A 24702-nucleotide genomic window follows, 5' to 3' on the forward strand; every position below is an offset into this window, starting at 1 on the left:
TCACGGCATTTCGTATTTGGTCAACCACAACTGACACTTTAGGCTGTGTGGCAGGTGCCACCCTGTGTAGTGAGGAAAGTGGAGCAGCACCCAGGCTTCTACCACTGGATGCTTGCCAGTCTCACACCCCACCCCATCGAATATGACGACCAAAAATGTCCCCAGACAGTGTCAAATGTCCCTTGTGGGAGAGACCAGTAGCAGTTTTGCCTTCTCTCCCACAAGGGACATTTAGCTTTAAGCAATTTATGATACAGATAAATATAACAAGATTTCTATAGCAATGTAAGAAGATGTCAATGTGGATTAAACAACTATTCTAAAACAGCTTTTATTAGACTATATACATGAGTATTTGTCTCATGTATATAGAAAATATAATCAATATGAAAACCAAAAAAGGCTGGGCATGGTGGCTCACACCTGTAATCCCAGCACTTTGGAAGACCGAGGTGGGCAGATCACCTGAGGTCAGGAGTCCGAGACTAGCCTGACAAATATGGCAAAACCCCATTTCTACTAAAGATACAAACATTAGCCAGCTGTGGTGGCAGGTGCCTGTAATCCCAGTTATTCAGGAGGCTGAGGCAGGAGAACTGCTTGAACCTGGGAGGCAGAAGTTGCCATGAATGGAGACTGTGCCACTGCACTCCAGGTCTGTGTGACAGAGCAAAACTCCATCTCAAAACAAACAAGCAAACAAAAAAAAACAAAGAAGCCGAATCATAGTTGTTTCTGTGGGCTATTATGAATTAGTGCTTTTTTGAAATAAATGTAATATATAGGTTTAATAAATCCCTAGAAACAAGGAATTCAAATTAGAAATTCTTAACCCTTTCCATCTTAGGATGCTAAAGTAAACATCAGATTCTATAACTAGCAGTCAAACCCATCAAGCATGAGGCAGATATGGTCTGGGAAAGAGGCCAAGACAGACAACCCATAACCACCGTGTGTCCCTCAGCTTCCCCACGTTCCACCCTTGAGGACAATGAACACGATGCCCAGGAATCCTTTTGCCACCAGCAATTAAAATAGGCCCCATTCCCTAAAAGAAAATTAGTGCCAGGGATAGGAAAGATCCATGTGAAGGACATACCTGAAAAATGCTTTAGGCCGATGTCTCCAGCTTCTTACATGTCGCTCTGCTTAGTTTGGGATTGGAGGTAGCAAGAAATAGCCAGTAATCAACAGTGCTCAAGGGAAATCTGATAGGCTGCAGGATGGTGCCATCCAATTTTTTTTTAAAGTGGTTTTAAAAGTTGTCTCTTAAAATAAATTTTTTAAAAAGGGCCACCTGTCATTTTTGCAGCGCTGAAAGCTTTTTTTCATCTTTGTAAAGGTCTCAACATGAACATGTAGAAATACCACCATCACAGATCTGGGTCAGAAGAAATGGCTAACTTTACCCACCCTATGGCTACTAAGCCATTCAGACAGCTCTCTCCTTTATGGTGGGGTGCCAGCGGGTGTCGGAGCAGAAAGGTGAAGAAGGCAGGTCGTTGCTGAAGAGAGCCAAGCCATTATCACTTGCAGGTGAGAGTCTTTGATCAGCTACTGCCACCCCCCACCCCCACCCACCGGAGAGAGTGTGGGCAGTACCTTCCCTCAAGCAGGCTCACGGAAAGGCTCACCAGAAGGTCCTTGGATTTTAGGAACCCAATCACCACCGTCAAGCCCTCCACCCCACAGGCTGCTCTGTAGTTTCTCTCTTCTGCTGAAAAGCTTTGGTTCCACCCCATCGGTCTCAGCCCAAATTCCATCCAAGGCAAAGAGAGCACATGAAGAGAAAACCGGCCATGCCCAGTTCCTGCAGGTGGGCAGGTGGCTGGCAGGGAATGGATCACATGGGAGGACCACGGAGCCAGGCCTGTGCATACTAACCCATCAAAGCATCATTTACATTAAAGATCATTAACCAGGTGCTCAGGCCCCTTGGCAATAGGCGAGAGTTCACAAGCTGAAAAATGCATTTGGATCAAGGCTTAGCCTCTTGTTGCCAAACACAGGTTTGGGTGATTTCAGGAGAAGGGCACATCAATGGCAAGGAAGGAGCAGAAGCAAGTGGGGCTACTCAGGAGGGGACTCCGTTTCCTCCTTGCGAAGCTGCTCCCACCCACAGCCACAGTCCATTCCCTCAGGTTGATGTGCTGTTCTTCCTCGTCCTTAGGAAGTAGAACCATCACCTTTCACGCAAAGCAGCTTACAGGTGAGGAATTATAAACAGGTTCAGGTTTATGGCGTTTGTCTCGCCAATTTTCCATTTCTCAATAGAAACATCTCCTTTTAAGGTGATGGCTCAGGCTCTAACATGGCAAGTCCCACCCAAAAAGGAAGGCGCTTCCTTATTCACTAAACCACTTCGCTGTTCCGCCCACATCCAGGGACCCAATGCCACACAGTTCTCAAGCACAAGAAGAAGTAGCCGTCAAGCAAGCAGGGTCAGAAGTTCAATTTCACACGTTACCAACTGCCACAGTTTTGAAGGTTTCTGGCAAATGTTCTTTCTGACATGCCTCAAGTTGCTGCACATGCTCAGCGCCCTCCTCCTCACCATCTCCTCTTCCCCCTCATAAAAACCACCGGGAGCTCCCATCTCAGCCTTTGTTTAAGGCAGCCTGAGACTTTCTCATTGTTTATACAGAATCATCCAAAAAGAACAGGCACTGGCCTGGTTTTCTATTCCAGCATTAACCTAATTCAATTTTCCTCAAGTTATATGTTTACCAGAGAGTATTATCTATGGCTGATGTTAAAAAATAGAGAGAGAGAACAGAAAAGTAGAGCTGAATTATCCCTGCTAGTTAGATTAGGTCAAAGAAACAGAGAGATTAATTTCTACATCTTTTTTAATGGCATATAACATGGGTAGTCTTTACCTTAAAGGAACACCTACATGCCAGTTTCATTTTCTCCTAAAGGGAATAAAAGTTTGTATGTTTGAGGGCTAAAGAATGGGGGCAAAGGCAATGAGTAATGATCAGGCACCTCATTTACAATTTTTTTTAAGTTCCTAACTGCACGTTTATCCATTTAAGAGCAAAATCATTTAATCTGTGTGAATACACGTAAAAACTTAAGTTAGGGATCATGTGACTCATCCCCAGGTATTTCCTGTAAAGGTTAGAAAACAAATGAGAAGGTGCTTGTATCCCAGGAGGTAAAAGTAAAACAATAGAGAAGTACGCCTGTCCCATCACGAGCTGGCTGACTGCATTAGCTATGCTCTAAATTGAACTTAATTCACAATGAAGCCTAAAAAGAGTAAAATCTTAAATAAAAGATCTGTCCTTGCTTCACCTGTGGTTTTGAACTCAGAAATCCGAACATTTCTGAACTCTGCATGACAGATTCCTTCACAGTGTCTATTTTTGACATTTCAAGAACACAGTGATGACAAACGCAGTAATTTATTCATAAGAGGGGGGAGAGGCACCAGGGCGTTATCTGTGTAATTTTTCAGTGCACCACCCTGAAGAAAAGAGGTTGCCAACGAGATGACACAGGTTAAATACGTGAATAATTATAATTCTTCACTGTGCCGCCTTTTGATTTTGAAGCATGCAAAAACTGTCTAGTGGACATTTTAAAAAGAAAGGAAGCAAGTTCAAATCATCCCCCAAATCCTGCCTATATAGGTTAAAGCTGACAGATCCACGGTAAGAGAACACTGTCCTGATGCTGTGGGAACGCATCGAGTCATAAGGGGAATGGAACCTTCAGTACCACTTACCAGATTCCCAGCAGGAAGAGCTCGTCTGAAGTGGGGAGAGAGAGCGGCAGGTCTACATGCAGATGGTCCGTTTCCCCTGACAACAGCAACGGCGGCGGTGAGGAGAAATCTGGTCTCTGCCAGCTCCCGGCCAGGTAACCAACAGCCTGGAGCGGGAGGTGCTGTGCTGGGGAGGCCGCGTGGGGAGGGCTCTGCAGCAGCTCCCACCCAGGTAGGGCCCCGAACAGCCACCCACCCACCGGGGCACCCTCGCGCCGCTGAAGCCTGTCTGGGTTGGAAGCTGCTGCCGCGGATGCCTGCCTCTCTCGAATCGGGAGCAAATTCAAATGTGGGGAACAAGGAAGTGCCTCATCAGAGGCAGCAGAGCCAATGACTATAGGAGGAACTTTGTGTATTCAAGAGGCACAAAAAAGCAATTCAAACCACAGCCCCACAACGCTGCCCTTGCGGCAAAACAATACCAGGGAAGTTATGATAACAGCCAGCTTGCCATGACAAGTGTGTATACCTGGCTTGGCCCAGGTGACCCTCGAGCCTCAGGGATCCCTCTCAGGCATATGGAATGCCCCATTTGGAATATCAACAGCATCTTTTCCTAAATGTCCACAGCAATGTTAAAAGGAAAAATATTCAAGGCAGTAACAAAGCTCCTCTAGATAACTGTTTAAATAACTGTCCCACTGTCCTCACATACAGGGCATGAGCCTGTATTTCCTTTTCTTTTCGAGACAGAGTCTCACTCTGTTGCCCAGGCTGGAGTGCAATGGCGCGATCTCGGCTCACCGCCAACCTCCGCCTCCTGGGTTCAAGCGATTCTCCTGCCTCAGCCTCCCGAGTAGCTGAGATTACAGGCGTGTGCCACTGCACCCAGCTAATTTTTGTATTTTTAGTAGAGACAGGGTTTCACTATCTTGGCCAGGCTGATCTTGAACTCGTGACCTCGCGATCCACCCACCTTGCCCTCCCAAAGTGCTGGGATTATGGGCATGAGCCACCACACCCGGTCATGAGCCTGTCTTTTCATCAACCAAAACTAGCTTTGAATCCCATCTCCACTAGCTTCGTGACATCCAGCAAGCTGCTTGGCCTATCACACCTTCAGCGTTCTTGTTTGTAGAAATAGCCTTGAAACCTCCTTCCTGGGCTGCTTTGGGACCACAGGTCCTGTCATCAATGTGCTTCGGCCCTTTTCACATTTCCTTGCCTTTCACAGTTGCCCATGGCTCTGAAAGTATTGTCCTAAATCAACCAGTCACCCCTTTCACCTTCTTTCAGTTTAAAAATGAATCCAATGCATACCCAATAGCAAAAGAGTTTTCTCTTTACTGTCTTTTTTTTTTTTTATACCAATGTCTCAGACAGGTTAGGGAGGCCAATTTTACAATCATTTTTGCATACAATGGTCAAAGAGACAGATCGCATGACTCCACAGCCCAAACTCTGCCAGGGACAAGAATTTGCAGCCCAAGGCAGAGGGGGTTTCTTCTGTCCAAAGTTCCATGTAAATTCCCATTTCAAGGCCAAGAACATGTCCCTTTTAAGAGCCAAGAATGTTGAGGAAAAGAAAGGCTTTATTGAGCCAAAAGGTCTTTTTCTTTAATGCTTCCTTTTAAAAGGCAATTATTTCTTACAATAGAAATTTACAGCTTACTTATATTACCACCATTCGATAACAATGACCAGGGCGTGGGTGACCAATCCAACAGTTATCAAGTGACCGTCCATGGGAGGGGGAGACACAGAGTCCCACCTGGGCTGAGAGGCCGCATCACCATCTGGTGGTGGCTGCTGCATTTTACAGTCGTGAGCCCTACACCATCTTCCATCTCCTCTGCAGCAGGCAGCCCATTGGAATTCCTGCTTTATTACATTAACGTTCTGACAGCTTCGTTTGGCTGCTCAAGGACAACTCTTGTTCTTTCCCACCAGATCTTCTTTCCAACCTTCATTCTTTCCCACAGACTCGTAATCAGGCCACTAAAGACAGCGCGGGGAGCGTACAAGTTCTCTTCCCTAGCCCCCTCCCGTGAGACAAAGAATGAAATTTACAACACACATGGAGAAAAAGAAAACAAAGAGCCAATCTGTCTCCAGAACGGAGCAGCTAAGAGCCAATGCTACTGAAAATCATGGGGCAGGCATCTCCACCGAGTGAAGGAAAGAGCCCAGCTAAAGACCCAGGAAATAAATCAAATAAGGGACAGCATTTGAGGTGGTCCCTGACCGGTGGACAAGACTTAGCTGGGCTCAGGCAAGTTGTTCTATGTGGCTGGAGTACAGAATATGCTGGAAACCGGGGAGGTTTAAAAAAAAAAAATGAGCAGGAGATTTTGGAAGAAATGTTCCTAACCACTTCACTCTTCCAAAGCCTTCATCCACTCCTGTCGAATGTATCTAGGTCCAGCAGGGTCTCAGAAGCTGATGCCTACCTGAGGGGAATATTACCAGATGATGTGAAGGCTGTGGAAAAAGAAGAAACTGGAAAATTCATTATTTAAGTGGTGTCACTGGCATACTCTCTAAAATGACACTAGCAATTTTTTAAAAAGATCTAGGGGGAAGAGGATAAATCTGGGTTTTACAGGCAGCTGTGATGAGGCCTGGGTGACCAGCTGTGCCACAGCTTGCAATGCGTCTACATGTATTAGCGGCATCTGTTTGCAGTATGATAGGAGAGGGTGCCTCTTTTAGGTACAAAGGAATTCTCACAGAAGTTCATACCACATAAAAGGTCCCGTCTCTTACTGCCATTATCCCAGTATATTATTTGCAAGTCTTGTAAAATTAAGTATATGATTGGTATTTAATTTTATACCAGAATGATTCAAGAGGTAAATTTCATACCTTCTGTCTTCCAATCAGAGGTACATTCTCATACATAAAATAGTCTCCAAGGCTGGGAGCGATGGCTCATGCCTGTAATCCCAGCACGTTGGGAGGCCAAGGAGAGATGGATCACCTGAGGTTGCGAGTTCAAGACCAGCCTGATCAACATGGAGAAACCACATCTCTACTAAAAATACAAAATTAGCCAGGCATGGTGGCACATGCCTGTAATCCCAGCTACTCAGGAGTCTGAGGCAGGAGAATCGCTTGAACCTGGGAGGTGGCAGTGAGCCGAGATCGCGCCATTGCACTCCAGCATGGGCAACAAGAGCAAAACTCCTTCTCAGTAAATAAGTCCAAAGAAACAGCTCCTAAATAAAATGGCTTATACCAAGGAATACAGTCTCGCATCTGACCTCATCAACACCCCACACACTGGCCTTCCTCTCCTCTTAGCCACATTACTGTAAAAACCTTTGCAAATGCTACAGGTGCATGCCCAAAAATGCACAGGCTGTTGTGCTGTGTTGGAACATGATCATATCAAACTAAGATATCAATTGTTTCAGATGGTCAGAAGTGAAGCGCAAGCAGGCAGAAAGACAAGTCTATACATTAAAGATCCTTTCTTTTTTTTTTTTTAACATCTGGAAATCTATGGCCCATGTTCAAGTGCCAGGCTCAACTCAAATGAGCAAGTGATGATAAATTCCTGGAGGCCTAGAACTCTGTGTTCTTCATCTCCCAGTACAGCACCTTTCAACACAAATAGGCGGTTGCTAAACTCCACTGAAAGAAAGAGACAAGTACCTGTGGGCTGCATCACGACCAGGGAACCCAGCAGGAGGCAGACGCTTGTGTTCAGCCAGGTAGGAAACCAACTGTGTCAGCAGTGAAAAGCATGTGAAGGCAGCAAGGAAACCATTAAAGTGAGTGGTAAACTACTGAAAGGCTAAACTATTGAATCACTAAACTAGAGACGCTAGGAATCAAGAGACCTGAGAACTAACCCTAATGATGCCCTTAAATACCTTCGCTGCTTAAGACAATTTAATATCTTAACCTTTGAGAAATCAGCAAGCCTATCACAAGACAGGCAAAAGGAACGTCCCCACCACTATCTCCCCTTGGTACCAAATGCATGATGGCACCTTACACACAGTCAATAGTGTCTCGGAACCAAGAAGTCATTTCTCATCTTGAACAATGCATTTAATCTCCTGGTTTCAGAATGTCTGTATGTTAAGATGACAGCTCCTTGTCACACAGTTTAATGTTCCAGGCTCATATATTTAGGAACCCAGGATTGAAAAGCCAACTCAAATGCTACCGTCATTAAATTTTTATTATTATTACTATCTTCTGTCGCTCAGGCTGGAGTGCAGTGGTGCAATCTCAGCTCACTGCAACCTCTGCCTTTCATGCTCAAGCCATTCTCCCACCTCAGCCTCCCAAGTAGCTGGGACTACAGGCACATGCCACCACGCCAGGTGAATTTTTGTATTTTTTTGTAGAGATGGGGTTTCACCATGTTACCCAGGCTGGACTCAAACTCCTGAACTCAAGTGACACACCCGCCTCAGCCTCCCAAGGTGCTGGGATTTCAGGTGTGGCATTAAGCAAGTTGTTACCAAGCTTGCACCATGTACCTTGTCAGCACTGGGGTTTCCCAGATTGTAGGGCTTATCAGGGCTCGCCTCTCACTGCCCACCAGGTATAACTTTTCTGAAATCACCAATTACATGTCTGTTACCTGTGCATGCAATTGAGCTCTTTGGTTATACACTGAGGTGGTAGGAGTATAAGTTATATTTGCTGGTTATACACCAAGTTCTAGTTTGATGTAATTGTTTCGTATTAAGACTCTCTCGCCAATAAAATTTTAAGTTGTACAGACCGAGGCCAAAGTCTTTTTTAGCAATTTACCTATTACAGCAGAACCAACCTTCAGATTGCCTCAGTCCAGGGTACTTAGCTGTAAAACCCAAATAAACAGAAACCACCTCTGAATTCTGAAATAGAGAACACCAAAAGCCAGGACCCTGATCTCAGAGCTTCATTAACTGACTGTAACACAATTCTGAACAAGCTTCATTATTGAGCTTCCCATTACAGAGATTAGGCTTCTAATCAGCAATAAAGCATGTCAAACAGCATTACTGACTCTCCTATAGGAGCCAGGCACACCAAACACACCAGAAAAAGTAGTGACGGGGTGTGGAGCGGTATTTATTCATCGATACAAACGACAATTAAAAATCTCAGCCATTGTAATTATCAAGTCCACTCAAAAATCAGTTTCTTTTTATCATTAGTTTTTGTTTTATCTTTCTTAAAATATTATTTTTTTAGAGACAGAGTCTCATTCTGCCACCCAGGCTGAAGTGCAGTAGTGTAATCATGACTCACTGCAGCCCAGACCTCCCAGGCTCAAGCAGTCATCCCACTTCAGCTTCCTGAGTAGCGGGGATTACACCATCATGCCTGGCTAACCTTTAAAATTTTTTTTGCAGGTACAGGGTCTGACTATGTCACTTGCTATGTTCAGGATGGTCTTGAACCCCTGGCCTCCTAAAGTGCTGGAATTTCAGCGACCATACCCAGCCTTTTTTTTTTTTTTTTTTTTTTTTTTTTTTTTTTTTTTTTCAGTTTGAGCCTGTTGCCAGGCTGGAGTGCAGTGGCGCAATCTCAGCTCACTGCAACCTCCTTAGGTTCAAGTGATTCTCCTGTCTCAGCCTTCTGGGTAGCTGTGACTACAGGCATGCACCACCATGCTCAGCTAATTTTTGTATTTTTGGTAGAGATGGGGTTTCACCACGTTAGCCAGGATGGTCTCAATCTCTTGCCCTATTGACACACCCACCTTGGCCTCACAAAGTGCTGGGATTACAGGCGTAAGCCACAGTGCCCAGCTCACTGTTACATCTTCTATTTGAAGGCAGAAGACGGATTTAAATAATAGAAGTAAAAGGTAAACTAAGAAATATAAATTATAGGTTCTCACTCAAAGAAGTAACTTTAATATCTAAATCTAAAATAAACCCTTCCAGTAGCAAATGCAATACGGATTCTTCACAAGAAAAATCTATATACATATCCTGTAGACAGACACATGAACACGTACACAGATTTGGTGAGAGGAAAGGAAAATAAACACTGTTGAGCCTGTTTCTCTGAGGTAATGCTACTAACACATTAGGGCATTAATACCCCTTCAGACCTTCATCTATCTTTCTGTATTATGTGTTTCTTATAAAAAGATGAGATCAAATTATACAAAGCAATCTGCAACTTACTTTTCATTTTATGTTATAAAATGTTTCCATAACATTACTTATCTGCAATATCATTTCTAATGGCTTTAAAATATTCCCTTATAAAGAGATACCATTATTAAGCTAATTTGGGGTGTTTCAACTTTCTCATTATGATAAGCATTCTTTAGGTATATGGTACACACACACTCTTTGGATATATGAGGATAAAATAGAACTTCAGTACTTCCTTAGGAAGAGTTCCTTTGAATGAAGTGTGTCTGCTTGATCAACGGGCATGCACACTCTTCTTTCTATATGTCTGATACTTTAAACAATACGTTAATTGAAGAAAACTTAGAGATTCAGAAAAAGCAAATATAATTTACAGTCCTACCACTACTGCCCTAACATCATGTTAATAGTTTGCATACCCACTCCAGTCTTTTCTTTTGTTTTTGTTTTTGTTTTTGTTTTTGAGACGGAGTTTCACTCTTGTTACCCAGGCTGGAGTGCAATGGCGCGATCTCGGCTCACCGCAGCCTCCACCTCCTGGGTTCAGGCAATTCTCCTGCCTCAGCTTCCCAAGGAGCTGGGACTACAGGCATGCGCCACCACATGCAGCTAATTTTTGTATTTTTAGTAGAGATGGGGTTTCACCATGTTGGCCAGGATGGTCTTGATCTCTTGACCTCATGACTCACCAGCCTCGGCCTCCCAAAGTGCTGGGATTACAGGTGTGAGCCACCAAGCCCAGACCAGTCTTTTCTAATTATATCTTTTTCTCCCTAAAAACGATTTTTTCAAATTTTTGACTGAAGGAATGCATGGTTAGATTTTGCTGGAATTTTGATTAGAATCCCACATAAAAGATTGTACTTTAAATTTAATAACATGTCATAAAACTCTTATTCAATGAAGATATGAAATAAAAAACACTTGACTTCTGCTGGATGACCTAATGTGGAGAGAGGAAGGGGTGAAGTAAGGAGAGAAAGGTGGAGATGGAGGAAAAGGAGAGAGGTTGAGGTATGCTGAAAGAAAGCTATGCCCACCACCGCTGTGGGTCACAGGCTTCACCGGAGCAATCACTATCTCTGAGGTCACTCAGTGACCATTAGTTACAATGGACGAAATCATGTAAAGAAGCCAAAACCACTGGCCAGAGAGGAAATCACCCCAGGCTGACCAGGACACGTGCAAGGCCCCACCTTAACACCTGAATTCTGATTTACACATTCGTGATTGGACTTGATGGCTGCTAAATCCTTAAGCTAGCTGCTATCAGATGCACTTGTTCTGAACTTGGACAGCCCCCTAGAGAGCCCAAAACTCACATCAGTCTAGTCATATGAGTTAAATACGCCCAAGACAAATTGAGAGTGTTAAAACATAGCCATTTATACTCTAGGCTCATTGTCTGTAAGTTATTTTCTTCCTCCAGGTGTATTATTTCAACTCCGGAGGTGTAAAGGTCACTACCTGTGGTTTGGGTTTTGGAAGAGCGATGCACCCCAGAGAAGGCCAGGGCTGTGGAGCTCAAGTGGGGAAGGCACCAGATGGGGCTGAACTTTTAAAGACAAAAGATCCTGTTGCTGCCTTTCAAACAGCAGGCTTAGCAGACAGAGAGAAAGGCAGAGACAATCTGACGTGGGCTTTAGAAAGTCTAAAAATAGGCACTTGCAGCAGAATGGTTTCTTTAGAGAACAATTTTAAAGATTCCCAGGAGGTGTCAGCTGTTCACCAGATATTGGATGAGGATAAATGCTTTCTGAGCTGTCAGGGGATCGCAAAGCTCATGGCGAGGGCGCCCGAGACAGGTGAAGAAAAGGTCTTGGTTCAGAATCCTGCTCATGACAAAGCGTCCTGGGAGAGAAGATCTCTGATTCAGGAGAGCAGCACTCAACAGGAGCTGAGAACCAACTCTTGGCTTCTACACAGACCGACGGGAAGACTATCAGCCTGCGAAACCATTTTCACTACAAAGACAATGAGTGAACCCAAATGCAAAACTAATAACTACAGATGACCCGCGAAGAGGCAGTCTTCTCCGTAATGCAGGTATTCATAGCCATCTGCTTAGCTTCCATTATTCAAAAGCAATGCTGGAGGCAGGTAGGTTAGTGTAAAGCCCTGGCCACCAATGTGCTGTTACCTGGAAAGTCAAGGGCAGGGACTGTGGGACCAGAACAACACAGGGCTTGAGAATACACCAGGGCCCGATTCAAATTCGATGTGCCCCATGGCACACTGGAATACAGGCCAGGACAGTCAGGAGCCCCAAGTCTAGTCCTGCCTCCCATGTAACTTCAGGTCCATGTGATAACAAGTAGCCTCCCAGACTCTCAGTTCCCCAGTCTGCAGAGGTGGACCCACTCAGTGGTTCCTGGCCCAAGCCACCCAAATCTGACCCCAGGCCAAGGGAGTCGGTTGCTCTGGGCTGAGTCTGGATGGCAATATGTTTTTGGAGCTCCCAGGTGATGCTAACGTCAGGAGAGGCTTGAGAACCACTGGTGCGAGGGATGGATGCACATTTGGACTCATCTCCATTTTCTCCCAGTAGGCTAGTGAAGTGCTGTCTGATGAAAGGAGAAATGAGGTGCTGGCGGACCGTCCTGTGGGTTGACCTGGGCATCCAGCACAGGTCCTGGTCGCGCTGGACCATCGCTGAACTGAGGCCTTGGCCACACATCCCCCTGGAAGGACTCTTTGCTTCCAAATATTCAACACTGTCCTGCTTTTGTCCAAACTCCTTTCTTTTAGTCCTCAAAATACATCGCTACCATGAAGGTTTCCCACGATTAAATGGAGGCAAAGTAGTGAAAAATGCAAACAAGAGATCAAACAGACTCAAGCACGTTCCCAGCTCTTTAGAAAGCAAGAACTTAAGCTCCTGAGCTAGGAGCACATTCATTTTCTCTATCCCTTGAACTCAGACCAAAGAGAAATGAAACGCACAATGAAGTGGGGAGGGAGAGGCAGTGGTGAGGATCTTCTGATTTTTAATGTGATTTCCATATTTGCTTTCAGAATACAAGTTCCATCTGCTGCTTTTTTTTTATGAGAAAGAGAAATCGTGCACTTAATCATCTCTGAATATTATTAATTTTATGCTTCTATGTCAAGTGCAGGTAATTTGATTTCCATAATTAATCTCACTAATACATGTGATGAGAAAGAAAACAAAAAAAAAGTACTATTTTCATCTGCTGCAGAAAATGTTAAGTCAAAGGTTTATATGCAATGAAGCATACTGGATTAAAATCCTAATCATGTATTTTTTAGATTTAATTTTTTTCTTTATTGCTCTTCTGATTGATAAGACCCTAAGAAAAGGGTTTTTTTCCCTTCCCACTCCTTCTTCCCCGGTCCCCACCCTTTGCTGATTTTCCTTCCAGAGGCTGCCCTACTCACCCATTCCCTGCCCTCCAGTCCCCCAGTCCCCCACCTGCCTGGTTCAGCGATTCAGTGAGCCATGAGTCAGAAAGCCCAAACCCAGAAGATTAAAACAAACTTGTCAGGTTGTTGCCAAGTTTTTCTGGGTTCCCCAGGCCCCTCCAGAGACAGCTCATGTGGACCAGACAACTGCCGGCCCACAAAGACTGGAAGCCACAGAGACAAACGAAGTCCCCCCCCCCCTTTTTTTTTTTTTTTGAAGGCCCTCCATGGGGTAATCAAAAGCCCGTACACTAGGCTTTATGCCCGGCCCTTCCTACTGAGTGGCCTTGTCCACTACCTGCTGCTTAAAGGATTCCCTAGCACCTATTAGTAATTTCAAAGATCACTTTCCTGCATGAAGACAGGCCTGACACCGTGAACAAGAGTTCTGAGACTGAAAGCAGAAAACCAAGATTCTTAGTTAAATGATCAAGTGAGAACCCGATCATTTACTGGTGGTATAGACCAGTGGCTCCCAGCTCTGGCTTTCATTCCAATCAGCTGGGCAGCTGGATGTGCCAAAGCTCCAGCTCAGCTGAATCAGAAGGCCTGGAGGCGGGGCGTCAGCATTACAGGTGACAGGCATGCAGTCAGCATGAGAAGAGTACCTATGTAAGCACACCGGAATCCAGCTCCAACTCTGGCACTTACGTCTGCTGTGACTTAGCAAGGTGCCTAACCTTTCTCATCCTCCATTTTTCTTACCTAGAAAATGCCAATAATAATCCCTACCTTCTAAGAGTGATTGATGACTATGATTTAATTATGCCATATAAAGCTACAGTGTCTCAAAATACAGTAGGTCTCAGCCTCTGCTGCTTTATCTATAAAATGCCAGTCAGAAGAGAGAGAATGATCTGCTGGGAATGTGAAAAGGAAGTAAAGACAGGAGGGAGTGTGACTCATACCGGCTGGGTTTTTTATTTTAAAAAATATACATATGAATTTATGATGTGCTAAAGGCCAATTTACAGAACATCCCATTCTGCTCACATTAGGGGTGAGCCAACACCCCTGAGAATCCAACACAGCCCAATAAAATATAGACCGTAAGCTCCGTAGGAACCACTGTCTCTCTGCTGCAAATGCCAGCCTAGAGCCGACATCCGCTGGAGAAAACCAGTGTGAAAATAAAATCTGCAGAGAGAGGGGCGGTGGGAGAGGAGGAGAAGGGATGCTGTCTCAACACAGGTGCAAACTGTTGTTTAATGGACACTTCTGCTGTTTCTAATCTCCTATGACTCTGTCAACTAGGGAATGCATGGTCCTGTGCATCCTGCTCTGTATGCATATGTATATGAATCTGTTGGATGAACTGGCAGAAGTGGGAGTGCTGGGTCTAAGAGTACAGGCATTTGTCATTTTACTTTTGTTTTGAGACCGAGAATCACTCTGTCGCCGTGCTGGAGTGCAGTGATGCGATCTCGTATCACTGCAACCTACGTCTCCCAGGTTCAAGCAATTCTCCTGCCTCAGCTTCCCAAGTAGTAGCTGGGACTACAGGCATGTGCCACCACACTCAGCTAATTTTTGTATTTTTAGTAGAGATGGGGTTTCACCATGTTGGCCAGGATGGTCTCAATCTCTTGACCTCAGGTGATTCACCAGCCTCAGCCTCCCAAAGTGTTGGGATTAGAAGCATAAGACACTATGCCCCATGTATTTTACTTTTTACGCTTTATTATTTTTTGAGAGGGAGTTTTACTCTTTTTGCCCAGGCTGAAGTGCAATGCGCTATCTCAGCTTGCTGCAACCTCTGCCTCCCGGGCTCAATCAATTCTCCTGCCTCAGCCTCCCCAGTAGCTGGGATTACAGACATGCACCACCACATCTGGCTAATTTTGTATTTTTAGTAGAGATGGGGTTTCACTATGTTGGCCAGTCTGGTTTCAAACTCCTGACCTCAGGCGATCCACAGGCCTCAGCCTCCCAAAGTGCTGGGATTACAGGCATGAGCCACCATGTCCAGCCAGGCATATGTCATTTTTATAAATATTTTTAAATGGCTAGAGGTTGTACCCACTTAATTGTCCTCCAGCGAAAGTTTAAGGGTAGCTGTTCCCTCACATCTTTCTCAACAAATAATGCTGTTACAGTATTTATTTTTGGCAATTTGATGGTTGAAAAGGTATTTCATTGGAGTTTTAATTGCTATTTCTTTTACTATAAGTTGTGCTATCTTGGTATGTTTAATTGCTACTGGTATTCTATTTTCTCTAAACTATTCATATTTTCTGATGATCATTTTTCAATAAAGTTATTGGTCTTTTTATTGATTTGCAGAAGCTCATCATATATTAAGGAAATTAGTTCTTTTCTCTGTGATGGAAAATGATAGTATGTTCCTGCTTGTCTTTTTATTACACTTTACACACACACACACACACACACACACACACACACACACACATATATATATACACTTTAAGACAAATTCATCAGTCTGGTCATTCATAGCTTTTCCAGTTTCCAGTTTGGGGTTGATGAGATGAAACTGCTTTAAGCCCCTTTTTAAAAAAACTTAAAAGTGTGTGGACATCAGTAGTTTTAAGCTGTTTCATATGGAACAAGCATCATTCCCTTTGAAATCTGGTTCTACTAATGGTGGTAATTCCAAGCTCCCTATCAAAGGCTTACAGGAAAGTGAGATGCAGTCTGGGGTAATCCAGCTCCCATGGTCCGACCACAGTGAAGGCCTCCCTGTCATTCTTGTGGGACTAAATGCCAACCAGGAAGCTGTGCTCGCTGTTCAGCTGCACATTTGCACCGTCTTGCTGCGACAAGTACAGTGCCTGAAGAGCAGGGACCATGACTAACGCCTTGCACTGCATGCCCGGTGCTGATGAAACTATAAATAAATGGCCTAATTCACTCTCCCTCACAGGGTTGGGTCCTGTTTTTTGGAAAAATGGTGAGCAGCGCTTAGGAGAACACTTTCTTGAATCCAAAAACCAAAACTTCATGAACATACATTTCTGGACTACATCGTGCTAATCCTTTAGAGAAACTTTATGAACTGACTCAGCTTCTCTGGGAAACTTCTCTAAGCCACCACTCCAGGTGCCCGGCAAGGCCTCTGGATAATCTCAGCGGTGTCCCCAGCAAGGCTCATCCCAAACCATCTCTGCTCCACTTCCAAAGCACGCCAAGCAGGCTGCTGGTGGGAACCAAGAGCAGGAGAGGAGGGTAGGGAATCCCGTGACTTCAGAGCTTTCCTCCTACAAGACAGGACCCCACAACATGGCAATTCCTGGGAGAATGGTGACATTAAAGCCAAACATCCCTCCAAGGATACCCTCATTCCTTCCCACCAACAGATGACATCCTTAAGGCCACCAAACATAGCCTGCTTCCTTTAAGTAACTGGTTTTTTTTTCATAACTATTTTTTTTCTATAAATGAATTTAGAAGTCTTTTAACAGCAGAAGTTAAAATGAACAAAATAGATTGCAAAGAGGAAAAGAGGGTAGAAGTTAAACAAAAATAATTCAAAACTCATCACATTTCTACCTGCAGTGTTCAGGATAACAAAAAGTCTTTTTTGCAAACTTATGGTGAACCAAGTAAAACTGGGGTAACCGAAATCCGATGAAGGGATCTGAAATGATACCCGTAAGTACAGGAAGAAGCTGTAGGTAACAGGCCCGTGCGTGCAGCGTGAAGCTTCAAAGTGAATACTCAATCAACGCGGTGAGATGCAACACGAAAAGCTCTCTCCAAGGAGTGGGTGCCGCAGGTGGGCAGCTGGCTCAGAGCCCAGGCGGACAGTGTTCCTTCTACCTAGCCGGGAGCAGGCTGAAAGAGGACACAGCCTGTGCATGTGCAGCTCAAGAAACACTCCAAGAACCGGCACAAATGCCACTGTCTGGGCAAATGTTTGTAGCAAGGACAGCTGGCACAGTACAGGTAGGTAACTGTCTACTCTTGTGTTGTGCCAGACCCGTACTAACTTCAGCGGGGACAGCATCAAGTTGAAGAGGCCAAAGAAGAAACCCTGAGCTAGCAAACCAGGCACAGGGTTGATTTGGCAGAACTTATGTACAGGGTGGCCCAGTGGCACTGGGCTGGATGGCAGACCTTCAACTGCCTGTAAAAAGCACGTGGTTTATACAGCACCTTCACACAGAACCCTCCTCCCAGCAACCTCCATGTGGTAACTCTCATTTCTTCAGTGACTGTTGTCAGGTACGTCTGCCATGGTCATTCTCAGGATGTGTTGAAGTTACTTGTCAGATGCTTCTCCTACAACAACCTGGAGCATTATTCTTATGGGAAGATGTGGTCCCAGTGACAAACCAGGCTACCAGAAAGAAGCCTCCTCGGGCCAGGTATCCCATGACAGGAGACCCAGTGGTGAAGGGGGAAGGCGGAGTATCTCTCAAGGTGGCTTCCTCTGCAGTTGGCCACTTAAAAGAAAGGAATGCAGAATTTAAGCTCTGAACAGTTAGGACTTCCCTGCATAGTGCACGGAACATTACAGGGGTTGAAAGAAATCAGAGAAACCAAGGCACAGGCCAGGCGTGGTGGCTCACACCTGTAATCCCAACGCTTTGGGAGGCCAAGGCCGGCAGATCACCTGAGGTCAGGAGTTTGAGATCAGCCTGGGCAACATGGAGAAACACCATCTCTACTAAAAATACTACAATTAACTGGGTGTGGTAACGTGCGCCTGTAGTCCCAGCTACTTGGGAAGGTGAGGCAGGAGAACTGCTTGAAACCAGGAGGCGGAGGTTGCAATGAGCCAAGATCTCACCACTGCACTCCAGCCTGGGTGACAGAGCAAGACTCCATCTAAAAAAAAAAAAAAAAGTCTATCAACGCCTAGGTCACCAGAGAGCTGCAGGAACTGTCCTGCCCTGACAATAAATCTTAATGTCTGCAACTGTAAAGAAAAGAAACTTTATTTTAATATCACATCAACTGACACTTTTTCTCCCTAAGTGCCTCCCTCATTTTCTGTCCCACTGAAAACATGCATGGTTTGCCCTGTTTTTGTTAGTATTTGTAACCAAGAGATGTTAAAGGAAAGGAAGGACTTTATTGCAAAATGAACAGACACGTTCTCCACCCCATTTTCCTCTGTGGGTGTTTTCAGCACCCCCTACTCTGTTTTCACCTCTTTGCCACACATAGCCAGTTAGGCAATCTGCCCAGGTTTCTTCCACCAAGACTTCATCATGGACTCTTTCCTCTGCCCCCAGCAGAATTTTTATCAAAAACAAACTCAAGCATCCAGAGAGAAAATCACTCAACCTTGCATTTTAAAAAATGTAAATCCGGGCGCAGTGGCTTACGCCTGTAATCCCAGCACTTTGGGAGGCTGAGGTGGGCAGATCTGAGGTCAGGAGATCGAGACCATCCTGGCCAACATGGTGAAACCCCGTCTCTACTAAAAATAAAAAAATTAGCTGGGTGTGGTGGCACGCGCTGGCATTCCCAGCTACTCGGGAGGCTGAGGCAGGAGAATTGCTTGAAGTAGGAAGTCAGAGGCTGCAGTGAGCTGAGATCGCAGCACTGCACCCATCTCAAAAAAAAAAAAAAAATTTAAAATTGCTGCTGCTGTGGTTGATAGTCACTATCATCAGTCTGAAAAACAACGCCATCTACAAACGTCATTGCAAAGTTAACAATAGGGAAATGATGACAACACAAAAAAAAATGTGGTAAAGACCTCTCTAGTCTCTTCTGAGTCTCCTTCACATCAGATTGTTCCATTAACTGTTTTTGTAATACTAAAAACTCCTACAATCTCAGAACCCTATGAAAAGGGAAATCTCTTTTTATTCCAAAGCCAAATACAAATACTTTTGAGATGAGCCTTAGCTGTTCCCATAAACAGCACGGATATAGGCAACTATTTATATAACAGTATTTTTCTATACGAAGAATTCCTTTCTTAAAGAAGGCTGAGGCAGGAGGATTGCTTGAGGCCAGGAGTTCAAGACCAGCCTGGGCAATATAGCAAGATCCCTGTATCTACAGAAAATTGTAATTAAAAAAATTAGCTGGGCATGGCTGCGTGCACCTGTGGTTCTAGTTATCTGGGAGTCTAAAGCGGGAGGGTTGCCTGAGCCCAGGAGTTCAAGGCTGCAGTGAGCTACAGCTGCAACAGTGCATTCCAGCCTTGGTGACACACAGAGACCCTGCTAATTAATTCATAGACAGATAAATTCCTTTCTTAAATCTGGAAGAGTGTTGAAGTTCTGACTCATAAACATTTAAAACTAAAAATGCTAAACATTTTGTCTATGGGACAAAATATTGAAATGAATACAGTACTCTACATTTGAAGAATTTCATTTTCTTCATTACCAGTTAATAATTATTTTTTAGTGGCTGGCATTTTATTTGCATAATGCTACAAATTTAAGAAATTCCCTGGCAGAAAAGAAAGAAAGAAAGGGTAAATAAAGTTTAACACTATGCATTATCTACTTTAAAACCAGCTATGTAAAAAGTAGAAATTGCTTAAAGTAAAATCATCCTTTCCTCTGCATAACTGTCACTGTTTGAGAATGGCTTAAATGCCTGCTAAAACACACAAAATGTGAATAAATGATGTCCTCTGAAAAAGAACTCCAATCAACTATTAGATTGGTTTATCATTCTGACTAGTACAAAAATGCAACTGACAATATGGCCACCAGAGGGTGCAGTAACACCCCAATACACTTCGATAGAGGCGGAGCAGCAAGAGCCAGTCAAGAGGCCTTCAGGTGACAGAGGTGGCACACCTGCCCTCTAATGAACTTTATGCGGGCAGAGCCCCTCTGCAGGAGGCTGTCCTTAAACATAAAGGCATCGGTGCTAATTTTAATGTAGGGAGGACAGAAAAGTAATGTGATGGGCACTTACAGAGGGCTTTTCCGTTACTAAGATTCAGAACCTGCGTATTTTAAAGAAGGCGTTAAACCTACAGAATGAGACACTTAATGAAATGCGAGGGTAATGAGAATATGGGCCTGAATACATCACCTGGAGAACAAGCACGAAAGGAGGAGAGATTCAGCCAAAGGGTGGGGTGGCCAAGCCGGGGGGAGGGGGGGTGGTCGCAGAAGAATGGGCGCTGCAGTTGGCCAAGCACAGAAAGGGGGTAGGGAGCGGTCCTCAGCTCAGTGTCCCTGGGCGGACGTGGGACTAGAGCAGGATGTGAAGGACATGGCTCTGGCCCTTGCGGCGCCAGAGGCCTGTCGGGAGGATCTTAGCGCCATGTGCTAAGTGCCACCACAGAGACCTGCACAGGGCCAGGCGCAGAGCCAAGGACTCTGCACCCAGGTCACACAGACAGATTGGCGACACTGGCCTGAGAAAGAAGAGCAAGGCAGCTATGCAAACAGGGAGAAGGGGGAGGTTCTGGGCACCAGCCAGGCAGCGAGGAAGGAGTGCACGGCAGCTCGGAGAGAAATGTACTGCAGGGCTTTGCAAAGACCCCAGTGCCCCGTTCACCCAGGGCAATGCACAACCACTGACGTGTTTGCCTGGGAGGAACATGGTCTGTGTCTTAGAGACAGAATTCTGTATACCTAGGTGGAGGGATAGAGAGAACAGGGCAGCTACGGACATCGCTTCAAAAGTCCTCTACACCAGCATTCCCCAACCTTTTTGGCACCGGGGACTGGTTTTGTGGAAGACAATTTTTCTACAGGCTGATTCCCGGCTGGGGACGTAGGGTAGGATGGTTTCAGGACGATTCGAAGCATTACATTTATGGTGTACTTTATTTCTATTATTATTACACCGTAATCGATAATGGAATAATTATACAACTCATCATCATATAGAACCAGCAGGAGCCCTGAACTTGTTTTCCTGCAACGAGATGGTCCCATCTGGGGGTGATGGGGGACAGTGCCAGATCCTGAGGCATTAGAGTCTCATAAGGAGTGTGCAACCTAGATCCCTCACATGCACAGTTTACAACAGGGTTCGCACTTCTATGAGAATCTAACGCTGGAGGCTGATCTGACAGGAGACGGAGCTCAGGCAGCAAGCGAGTGATGAGAAGGGGCTGCAAATACAGAGGAAGCTTCACTCACCCACGCAGGGCTCACCTCCTGCTGTGGGGCCCACTTCCTAACACAACACAGAAGTTGGAGACCCCTGCTCTACACAAACAACGAAAGCCAGACACAGCAGCTGGAGGGACGAGAGAGTGAAGGACAATCCCAGGTCCCTAGCTTGGATGCCTGCACAGATGGCGAGGCCATCCCAGAGACAGATGATTCCAGAGAAAGAACAGTTTCTGATATTTTGACGTTCCAGGCCAAGAAACTATGTAAGGACAAACAAAAGATCCTGAATCATATGGCCCCAGGAGGGGTTGATGTCTCATTTCAAGAACATGATGGTTTGACTACATATGGAATAACAAGAGAAGATGAAATCACGCTACAGGGAGACGGTACACCACCCTGGAAGAAAGATATTTGCAAATTTCTCTTTTGTTTTCCTGATTTGCTAAATAACATTTAAAATCACCTAAATAAGTTAAAACCACCTAACCAATTAAATTTGCTGTTCTCAATGAACTCCTAGTGTCAGAGAAAGAGTGTTTTGAGATAACATACAAGCAATACTATCATTTTCCTACTAGGAAATAGAAAACACTATGATAAAGTCGTAAGACCAGCCTACTTCGATTTTTCTACTAGTCACTCCCAAACACGAAATGCAGTATTTCTTCCAAATGTTTCTCTACTTTCCTACCATGAATGCCTAGTTTTAAGCAACTAAAAATCACAGTGGCTTAAAACAATGATCAATAAGTTCTTCAGTAGGAGACACACAATACTGTGTCTATAACAATGAAGGATAAAAATGCAAAGAACTCTTGAAGTGTATTTACTACCTATTCCTGTGCCAGAAGGAAGGTTAGCACACATTCATTAAGAATCCAGGCATAGGGCCAGGCGTGGTGGATCACCTGTAATCCCAGCACTTTGGGAGGCCAAGGCGGGCGGATCATGAGGTCAGGATATGGAGACCACCCTGGTTAACAGGGTGAAACCCTGTCTCTACTAAAAATACAAAAAAATTAGCCGGGTGTGGTGGTACATGCCTGTAGTCCTAGAAACTTGGGAGGCTGAGGCAGGAGAATCACTTGAACCCAGGAGACGGAGGTTGCAGTGAGCCACTATGGCACCATTTCATTGCACTCCAGCCTCACTGACAGAGCAAGACTCCATCTCAAAAAAAAAAAAAAAAGGATCCAGGCAGGCATATTTTATATCCCCTGCATTGATATTATACAGTGGGAATGCCAGTCCATTTAATAATTCACTGAGGAGTTACACATTATAGATTCCTTATTAAACATTACTTACACTAAGGTCAGAAGTCTAACGAATATTCAGTAGGGACAGTGGGCAATATTTTAATTGCAATACACTAATTTATGTCTGCATCTGCTTGCATGCATTTCGTTCATCATTATTTTTCATGTATTTATAACACAACGCGGTGAGAACCTTTTCTCTAAGGCAAAAATATTTTACAATTGCATTCATTTTTAGACCTTAAAATTTACAGTGAATATCCAAAAGCTTCATAAGCTGTATTTTAAGCATGTTGCCCTTGAATGAGAAAGAAAATAAATAAAAAGCTACCGCACTATCTAGGAACCCCATTTCCTGACCCAAAAAGTCAATACTAGCAGAATCAGTCTGTCATTGACCGACCAGCAGCTTTATGAAAGAGTTTAATCTGGAAATCATGGCAAAATAACACTGACACTCCCAGTTCTAAATATATGTTGTAGAAAATCAATGGCTTATAACGTCAGAGGCTGGCAAACTATGGTTCATGGACTATCGGCTCATGGACATGCCCATTTGTTTATACATTGCCCAAGGCTGTTTTTGTGCTATGTCTGAGACTGTAAGTCAGGCGTCCCCAAACTTTTTACACAGGGGGCCAGTTCACTGTCCCTCAGACCGTTGGAGGGCCGCCACATACTGTGCTCCTCTCACTGACCTCCAATGAAAGAGGTGTCCCTTCCTGAAGAGCGGCAGGGGGCCGGATAAATGGCCTCAAGGGGCCGCATGCGGCCCTCGTAGTTTGGGGACGCCTGCTGTAAGTCCTGCAAAGCTTCAACTATTTAGTATTTGGCCCTTTAAAGGTAAAAAATAAAAATAAAAAAAGCTTGCTAGCTCCCCATTTAGATAACTACCGATAGCACATAAGAAAAGTTTTATTTACCATTTAAGAATCTACCAGTTCACTTAACTTATAAACAATCTTTAAAATCTTAGCTTCCAGGCTTCTCCTCCAATAGAATTATTTGGTAATTTTATAAAGTCGATGACAATGTTTCTTAGAAAATGAAGTAATACAACATAGGTGATACATATCTGAGAAGGACAACATTCTGGAGTTCCAAAGATGTTTCCCAAATGGATTCAAGATTGTGCTTTTTTTTTGAGACGGAGTCTCGCACTGTCGCCCAGGCTGGAGTGCAATGGCGCGATCTCGGCTCACTGCAACCTCCACCTCCCGGGTTGACACGATTCTCCTGCCTCAGCCTCCCAAGTAGCTGAGATTACAGGTGTGTATCACCGCACCTGGCTACTTTTTTATATTTTTAGTAGAGATGGGGTTTTGCTATGTTGGCCTGACTGGTCTGGAGCTCCTGACCTCATGATCCGCCTGCCTGGGCTTTCCAAAGGGCTGGAATTACAGGTGTGAGCCACCACACTCAGCCCCAGCTGGTGCATAACTTTTAGGTAGAAGGGACATTATTATCTTCAATAACACAGATGCCTAGCAGGCCCCAAAATCACCAGTCTCACAGCCTCCCCAAAGCTGCACCCACTGAGGATGGGGTGGAGAGCCAGCCCTCACTGTCTACCATGGGGAGAACCATTAACAGGCAGAGAAACGAGTCCCTTCCCCCTGGGGTGGGGACACCGGCAACCGTGCTCCACACCCTAATGCACACCTCTCCCTACACAGCACCTTCTGGCCGTGTTCCTGAACGCTTGGTTGGTAGTTCAGTTTTTGTAAAATAAATATTTTCCTTATTGTCTTACACATTCAGAACTGCTTTCATTCCTGACTCATCTCAAGCTGGCAACCTTCCCTTCCTCATACTTCAGCTTCTTACACTCTTTCTACCCTTCCCCTCCCACCCCAAGACAAGGAAAACAGAGGAAGACAGTGAGACAAACAGAGTGCTTTAAGACAAAGACTCTAGAGTCAAGGCACGAGAGCGGGGGCATGGGCGAAGAGAGTGGAGGATAAAGGAGAGGAAGGAATGAGGAGGGGCCGGTGGCTGGGGGAGAGGCGCAGGAAGGGGCCAGGGGCTCAGGACGCCACGTCAGGAAGAGGATCCAAACTTCACGAGCCCCAGAATCGGCCTCATATTTCTGCCTCTTTTGGTGCCTTTGTATTTATGTCAAAACACAGCCCCAGCACTCCTCAGTGGCTTTTTTCCAGTTTTCTCAGGCTCCACTC

At 44.8% G+C, this 24702-nt stretch overlaps 1 protein-coding gene across 4 annotated transcripts in view; it reads right to left on the reverse strand.

Moving 5' to 3' along the window:
* The window catches only part of NEDD4L (NEDD4 like E3 ubiquitin protein ligase), a 357512-nt gene that overhangs the window by 200461 nt on the left and 132349 nt on the right, over positions 1-24702 (reverse strand). The window contains exon 1 of one of the 4 annotated variants that reach the window (XM_074383356.1): positions 3734-4110. The exons of the other annotated variants lie outside the window; for them this stretch is intronic. The gene's annotated coding sequence lies outside the window, so the exon portion shown is untranslated. Of the gene's footprint in view, positions 1-3733; positions 4111-24702 lie in introns of those variants that run through there. 4 annotated transcript variants of the gene reach the window in all.

This window comes from Saimiri boliviensis, chromosome 13 (genome assembly GCF_048565385.1).
Source record: "Saimiri boliviensis isolate mSaiBol1 chromosome 13, mSaiBol1.pri, whole genome shotgun sequence".
NCBI lineage: Eukaryota > Metazoa > Chordata > Mammalia > Primates > Cebidae > Saimiri > Saimiri boliviensis.